Source organism: Microtus oregoni, unplaced genomic scaffold, assembly GCF_018167655.1.
Source record: "Microtus oregoni isolate MIOR12 unplaced genomic scaffold, Mior012 000034F_ref0000314, whole genome shotgun sequence".
Classification (NCBI taxonomy): domain Eukaryota; kingdom Metazoa; phylum Chordata; class Mammalia; order Rodentia; family Cricetidae; genus Microtus; species Microtus oregoni.
In genome coordinates, this window is record NW_024543093.1 from 14,050,883 (window position 1) to 14,059,598 (window position 8,716).

An 8,716-nucleotide genomic window follows, 5' to 3' on the forward strand; every position below is an offset into this window, starting at 1 on the left:
AAGATGGCCAAAATGAGGGGTGTTGGTCAGCATGCTACAGAGTGGAATCAATTCAGGTGCACACAGCATGGACACTGCCAGATCTTGGGACTTGGCCCTTTCTGACACAGTGGGGGCCAGGGGTGGTGAGATTTGGGGGTGAGCAAGGTTCTGAAGAGAGCAGAGGTGAGTCTGAGCCCCACATTTATAATTGCCCCTGCTCTTCCAAGAATCATTAACAGGAGTTCAGGAGCCAGGGCAATGGAGACAGGCCAGGCCACTCACAGACCATTTCCCAAGGTCTTCTGCACTGAGCTGCTCTGACAGCCGACACCGTTCATTTAAAAAAAAAAAAGAATACATACTATTTTTTAATTAATTTGTTGGGAATTTCATACATGCATAAATTGTATTTTGATCAGATTCAGCTGCTATTCTTCTACTTTATTCCTTGCAGATCAGCTCCCCACCCCTCCCTTCTTTTTTAAAAATAGATGTAAGGCCTACAGGGGGCAGAAGGCCTTCCAGGGCCCAGATCCCCTAAAGAAAACTGACTCTCCCTCCACCCACAGCTGTTAATAGCTCCTCACCTGGAGCTTCAAGACCCCATCCCCAGTACTGGAATGTTGGCTGCCTTGATCTTGAACAGGTCTTGTACAGGCAGCGGCAATTACTGTGTGTTCATGAGTTCAGAAGTTCTGTCATATCCAGAAGGTATTGTTGGCCCTATCCTCCCAGACTTCTGGCTCTTATGATCATCAGCTTCCAAAAGGATCCTTGATTCTAGCAGGTGTGGCTATGATAAAGGTGGCCATTTATTCTCTGCACTGTGACCAGCCATGAGTCGCTATAAGAATTGCTGTCCATGACACAAAGAAACTTCTCTGGTGAGCTCTTTCATGGCACAAAGCTGGGAGACTCCAGGATTTCCTCTGCCTACCAGGGACACAAGCAAAATTCAAATCCTACTCTGAAGCAGCTCAGAGTCCGGAGTAGGATCAAAGAATGCAGCCCTATGATTTCCCAGGTGAGATTCCTAGGATCAGTTGGAAGAACTGTGGAGGTCCACAGATGTGAGCCTGTTCTGCCTTGACTGAAGGTCAGAGAGTTTGAGCTTATTTTTACTCTTTCAAAGTTGTTGAAAACAGGTGTGGCTACAAACAAGATATCCTGACCTAGGGTGTAGTTACTTCCTGTTTTGAACGTTAAGATGGCCCATAGAAGTGGACCCACTCAACCCTGACCAGAAGTCAGAGAATTCAAGCCTATTCCTGAGCCTTCATTTTAAATAGGAGGTTTGACATAGGAAGTGGCAGCCTACAGGATACTTGGTTTAGGGTGCGCTCACTGCATATCCTGCCCAAAACATCAGAATGCTTTACTCAGGAAATAATGACTTGGTGTCTCAAGCACTGAAGCAAGGAACTTTGTATGCTGTTAAAGCAGTCTTTTGCCTTCTGCCCCCACTTTTGTTTTGGGGTATAGAAGCATATGAAAAATAAATGCAGGTGGGTTTAGTATTCAGGATTCACGGAGTTGCCCTCCTGGTACTATCCTATGTCTCATTCTTTTGTATCTCTGTTCCTCCTACCCAACATTTCTATCCATACACCCCTACCCTGGAGTGTACGTACCTGTCAGGCTGAACCCCAGCAGCTATCACCCCATAATGTAGCTTACAACAAAGAACAATGCTTAGGTTGATCTGGTGGTGAGGTCAAGAGGAACTCTGAGCAGATGGTAATCTTCTCTGTATCGTTCCAATTTTAGTATATGTGCTGCCGAAGCGAGCACAACTCTCTGAGCAGATGGATCTAAGCAGAGGAGACCATGGCACTGGTCAGAGGACAGCCTTGGGTGTCAGTTCTCACCTTTCTCCTTTTTTTAAAGGTCTCTTGTTGGTTTTGCAGCTCTGTACTCCAGGCTAAGTGACTCACTAGCTCCCAGGGATTCTCACATCTCTGCTTCCCTTTCTACAAGAGTACTAATGTTATAGATGTGTGCTACGGTGCCTGACTTTGTGTGGATTTTGGGGATTTGAACCCAGGTCTTTACATTTGCAAGCAAATGTAATACCCTCTAGGGTTGCAGGAACAAATTTTGTTTGTTTGTTTTTGGCTTGTTTGTTTGTATGGGTTTGTTGGTTTGCTTGCTAATTAAAGATTGAAAGGGCAGGGAAGAAGCATTCCTGGAGGTCATGGGGAGCTCCTGAAGAATCATCATATAATAACAGAAAAATTGCACTCCCATGGGGTTTTCAGTCATGGTAATAAAAGTGTGCTTGTTTGAGTGAAAAATATCTCTCATAGTCTCAAGCATTTGAATTTTTTATTTTTTGAGACAGGGTTTCTCCGTAGCTTTTGGTTCCTGTCCTGGAACTAGCTCTTGTAGACCAGGCTGGCCTCGAACTCACAGAGAGCCACCTGCCTCTGCCTCCCGAGTGCTGGGATTAAAGGCGTGCGCCACCACCGCCCGGCTGCATTTGAATATTTTATCCTCATTTGGTGACACTGTTCGGGGGAGGTTTAGGAAGTGTGGCCTTGCTGGAGGAAGGATGTCACTGTGGGATGGGCACTGAGAATTTAAGGCCTCACACTACTTGTAGTTGGCTTTCTCTGTTGTTTATGGCTCACGATGTGAGCTCTCAGTTTTCTGCTCCAGCTGCCGTTAAGGACTCTGTCTCTCTGGAACCACAATAAGCTCTTTCTTCTCTGAGTTGCCTTGGATAGGTTGCTATATCACAGCAACAGACATGTGACCGATAAATGACACCCATGGACAAATAACAGACTCAGGCAGGGGATTAAGGATAATTTATGAGAGTTTCAAAGGAAATCCCAGGCCCACTAGCTGCCAGTCTCAAGGCTGTGTGGAGAAGAATGGAAAAATCAGCTAGGCATGAAAGTCAGACACATGGCTGCAGGCGGTCACACAATGAAGAGGGGAACTTGAGAAAAGGAGTAAAGAAATCTGGAGAGTTAGGTGTTAAAAAAGGAATAGCCAGGCTCTCACCAGAATCCAAAAGAAGACATTACTGCCTCAGAAAGGTGGACAGAACCAGTGAACCACATGGAGGCTCCTGGGCATTGCACTAGGACCTGGGAGTTCTGGGAAGGAAAAGCACATTATCTTAAAGTGTGTCCACTTTCCTATGGCTGAGCCTCTAGCCAGATTCCTGCCCCCACCCAACTGGATTAACCTTTAAAGGAAGAGACACGGGTGTGTCTCCTCCTAGATGTAGACTGCATTCACCCGTGGAGCCATTTCCTCAGTCCCCTTTCTCATGTGAAGTATAGCTTGCACTTGAAACAACATTTACTATTCTGTACAACTATCATTTATATTCTAAAAAGGGAGCTGTTGCATGTCATGCTTGTCACACAACTGGACATTCACATGTGACTTCTGAGAACTGGACAGCATTGTGTGTGGGAACAGACTGCACGGCACCTCTCAGCATCAGCTGTGCTTGGGGCCACTTCACTTCATCTCTCTGTGCTGCAGTGTTTTCATATTCAGCAGAGGCGCCAGAGGGTTGGTGAGAATATTAAATACATAATATTGAGCAAAGAATTAAAGCAACACTCACCCCAGTGTACAGCCAGCACCAGGACTGGGTTTGTCATCGTTACTCCAGTGATAGAATGAGGACATGGCTACCCACTGGGGTCCTTGGGTCCCTTTCACACACCCATCAGGAAACTTGGTATCTGTAAATACCCGCTGAGCATTCTCTGACCTTAGCAGCCTTTTGCAAAAGCTGTGAACTCCTGGCTTGGGATCAGGTAACCTTATAAAAAGCTGGCTTCTGCCGGGCGGTGGTGGCGCACGCCTTTAATCCCAGCACTCGGGAGGCAGAGGCAGGCGGATCTCTGGGAGTTCGAGACCAGCCTGGTCTACAAGAGCTAGTTCCAGGACAGGCTCCAAAACCACAGAGAAACCCTGTCTCGAAAAAAACCAAAAAAAAAAAAAAAAAAAAGCTGGCTTCTGTCCCTCACCAGCTGTGTGACATCGAGCAAGTAAGCTGCCTTCTCTGATAATCACATTCCTAGGGGCATGAACATTGGCTCAAGAGTATAATTTGTCACTATATTTGTCCTACTTTAGGGTCCCCATAAGCAGACAATTTAAAAAACCTGAAGTTCAAATCCTGTCTTTGGGGGTGACCCTTAGGAAAGCTTTTAACTTCTCAGATGTAAAAGATAATCCCTGGACACCAGCAATGCAGTGAGGAAGTAGAATGGGAAGGGAGGCAAGAGTTAAACTGTGTGTTGGAGAAAGTTTGTACATTGGCCACCAAGGCTGAGATCTAGGGAGGGGCTCTGGGAGACAGCCAGCAGCATCAAGTACATACCTTAGAGTCATTCCCAGAGCTGGGATGTTGACTGACTCATGACCGTCCTTCAGGACTTAAACATAGCCAAGGTTGCTCCCAAGGATTGTTTGTCTGGGGTGTGCAGCCTGCACTGCAAAGGTCGAATCTAACAACAGGGCCGGCGGCTCTGGCAGAAGCTCCAGCAACTGCAACACCCTTCCACACAGACACACCCCACAAACACATACACACACAGACACACACACATACACAGACACACACACATACATACACATACAGACACACACATACACACACAGACACACATACACAGACACACACAAACATAGACACACACAGAGACATACACAGACACCTACACACAGACACACACAGACACAGACATACACAGACACAGACACACACAGACACCCCACACACACAGACACACAGACACAGACACACACATAGACACACATACACAGACACACACATATACACACACAGACACACTCACACACACACAAACAGACACACATAAAAACCTCTTCAGTACTTTACAATTTACCTCCACGTGTACACACATGGCACACAATACAATACACTTGCACAAGTGCACACAGTCAGACTCAGTCTGACCACCAGACACACCCATAAAATCTCAGACAAGCTGAACTTGACCTAAGAGCCTGCTGTCCTCAGACTGGCCAGAAGAGGGAGCGTCCTCCACTCTCAGATCCACAGACTTTACTATTTCATTCTCGTACTGATCGTAGGCAGAATCTCAAAGTCAGTTTATTCTATCAGAGCAGGAAATGAGACACTTAAGATTCCAAATATCAATATGGAACGAGGCAGTTTACAAAGAATAGATTAGCTGGTGAGAGAGCGAAAGTAAAGGAAGGCCTTTTTCTTTTCTCTACTGAGGGATATTATATTCATTTTGATGCTCAAGGACGTGTAAACTGTTATGCCCAGATCACAACATCCTCCTGCAAAACCAACTAGGAGACCGATCCCTGTATGTAAAAGCAAAGAGCCTTTATTCTTATTCAAGTTCAAACTCGGACTCTGTGTGTGTTAAGGTATTGATGTGAACAGAGAGTCCCAAGTTCAGTTGGGGTTGGGTTTTTATAATAGCAATGGTTGGAGTGAGGAATTTCTAAGGTTTAGGACCCCTGATTGGCTGACATTTGTGGGTGTCCTGGTAATAAGCGTTGGGTGTGCGCTGGCAGGTGTTACTATCCACAATGGTTAGAGCATTAGGAATTTCTTTGGATGATCTGTTCCTGGGTGGTATCTGGGTGGTCTCAATTTGTGGTCTTTCGTGGGACCAGGTATTGCCTTAGGGTAAACTACTGAGATTTGGGGCTCTATTGAGCTTGTCATGGCTGGGTCCTACATAAACATCATCTACCCCTTTCTTATAAAGAACCCAAAGCACAATTCCATTAAAGTTGACCCCAGCAATCAATGAGTTCGTTGGGCTTACAGAGCATGAATGAGAGGCAGGAGTGAGGGAGGGTGACAGACTCCATAGCTGCTGCTCCTTGCGTGATGGCTAAGGTCAGCTGTCATCTGGACTTGACATCTGGAATCAACTAAAACCCAAGCAGCTGGGCAGCCTGTGAGGGATTTTCTTGCCTAGATCATTTGAGGTGTGAACCCACCCTAAATGTGAGTCACACCTTGTGATGGCAGCCCACATAAAAGGACATGGAAGAAAGAAGCTTTTGTTTTTTGCCTGCTTGCCCTCTCTCTCGCTGGCAAGTTCATCTATCCTGTTGCTGAGGCATTCCTTCACTGGTTTGAGAACCTTCTTCAGGAGTCCAGTGCAGACTGGAGACCAGCAGTTCCCTAGGAATCTTCCAGGACCCCAGTACCAGATTAGGACTGCTGAGACATCCAGTCTTGTGGACAGAGCAACTACTGTAGACAGCCATTGTCGGACTACCCATATGACCTGTAAATCACTCTAATAAATCCCCTTTTAAATATATGTATACAAATATATATTAATGTATGTTTTCTATCAGCTCTGTTCCTTTAGAGAACCCTTATGAATACAGCATAGGTGAGCTCCTTCTGTTAACCTTCCCCTTTATACTCCAGCACCTCCTCCAATTTGGGCAGAGTAGCTCACAAATGCTAGAAGGAATAGCTGGAATCTCAGTGAGGGTCCATCCAGTGACCCTCCCCACCCTGCCTTCTGTGACAGAATGTCTACAGTCACAGCTCCATTGTGATGATCATTGACAAGTAGGCAGTAGGAAGATAGTAGCTATTAGTTCAGATGACTGTGTTCTACAGGACCACTCGAAAGGGTATACTGATTCAAAGATTAGAAGTTGTGTCTGTGATGGCAAATGGGGAAATGATTAAAAACACAATAGATCTTAGTCAAGTAGGAGCTGAAGGAAACATTACAAAGTGGATGTAGGAGTTTCTCTAAAAAGAGTCAAGCCGCCGGCACACAGTGCTTCACACTGTTCACTCTTCTAGCCCAGGAACCATCCAGGCCATGTGAACAGACACCACCTCACACTATTGCCACCATGCCTTCCATACAGTGGTAGGCATAAGCCATGAGCTACATAAACTCTTTCCCTCATGGGTTGTTCCTGTCAAGTACTAGGTCCCAGTGACAGATGCAAAGGCTAAGGAATGTAGAGTTCCATTGAACACACACACACCAGTGTGTACTTAAGCACCTGTTTTTGCTGTGTTTCTACTTACCTAGAAGACCTGTAGGATCAAGTGAGAGTCACCATCCAAACTGCCAAACTATTTTCCTAGCAGCTTCAGCATTTTGTTTTCCCTCCAGGAATGTGTGTGGCCCCCAAACTACTCATCCGTATCCCTCAACACATGTTAGAGTCTATCCTTCCAATGAGTGTCATGTAGCATCTCAATGATTTTCTCTACATCTGTAACTCTTATTGATGCTGAGAGTCTGTTCAAGTACTTTATAATCAACAAAATAACAGTTTTAATAAGGAAAGTGCATTAATATAATTCTATTAGATGCTAATAAAATATCCACTGCTGTGCATAATTAATAAAAACTGGAGCCATGTGTAAGAGAATCTTATTAGTGATTATTTGTGATGGTGTCTTGTTATATAAATAAAGCTTACCTGAAGATCAGAGGGTGGACCTAGTCACTAGCTAACCACAGAGCTATGGAGGTCTGCATAGACAGACAGGAAGTGATATGACTGGGCAGAGAGAGTTCCTTCTTTGGCAATGTCTTCCCCACAGCTCCTCTCCCTCCTAAGTAGCTGAGTTGTTCCTGGATCCTGATCTGAGAGAGGTGATGGAATGCTGGTTTAGCCGTGCCAACCAATCCCTCCCAGGCCTAGCTGCTTCTTCTCACCCTTGACAGGAGGCCAAAGAAAAGGGGATTGGGTCAGTCAGCTACAGAGAGGAACTAAGTCAGGATCGCAGAGCATAGAAGCCAGACCCTTAGCATTTAGTTCCTCCGTGTATTTGTGGAAGAGACTAGGTAAGGGCAAAGGTGATTTTAAGCCCCACATTTATAGTTGCCCCTGCAATTTCAAGGACAGAATATATCTAGTATAATTATTAACTCAGGACTTCAGGTGCCAAGAGACCAGGACCAGGCCTATCCATGAACTTCTTTGGAGCTCCTCTGAGCACTGGCACGAAGGAAGGCCTGCAGAGTTTCCTGGTGCAAAGCTTGGAGGCTGCAGAATGCCTGTCCATCAGCTGCACATCAGGCAGAGGTCAAGTCCTGCGTACAAATAGCCCGGAGTCTTGGAGGGCGGCTTTCTCTTTGAATCTGTTCAACTATTGATTTTCCAGGTCAGATTCTTGAGATCAGCTAGAAGGACATAGCTGAGGCTGGTCTGTCTGTAGACTGGAGATGGGGAGGGAGAAGACATATGGAGATGAGCCTGGGAAGTGAACTGTGCAGATGAGGTCAAGAAGGGGAGGCTAGAACTGCTGGAAATAGGATGATAACACATTAAAGGAATGAGTGAAAATGGAGCATGTTGTAATGTACAACCCTACAGAAAAGACAAAAATGATGACTTGTGCACTGATTTGGCAAAAGCATTTTGTGTGTTTCTTTTTATGAGTATGGGTGTCCTTCCTGCATATATGTCTGTGCACCACATGCCTGCAGTGCCCAGGAACACCAGAAGGGGGGTCAGATCTCCCAGAAATGGAGTTACAGATGGTTGTAGGCCACCATGTGAATGCTTGGGAAAGAATCCCAGTTCTCTACAAGAGCAGTGAATGCTCTCAGCTTCTGAGCCATCTCTTCAGTCAAGACAGCCGTGTTTATAGTCTTCTGATCATAATAAAGTCCTGTTTTTTTCTATAGTCTGGAACTCATAGCCCTCTCAAACTTCCCACTTCATAGACCTAAGACACAAAGCCTCCTCCAATGAACCT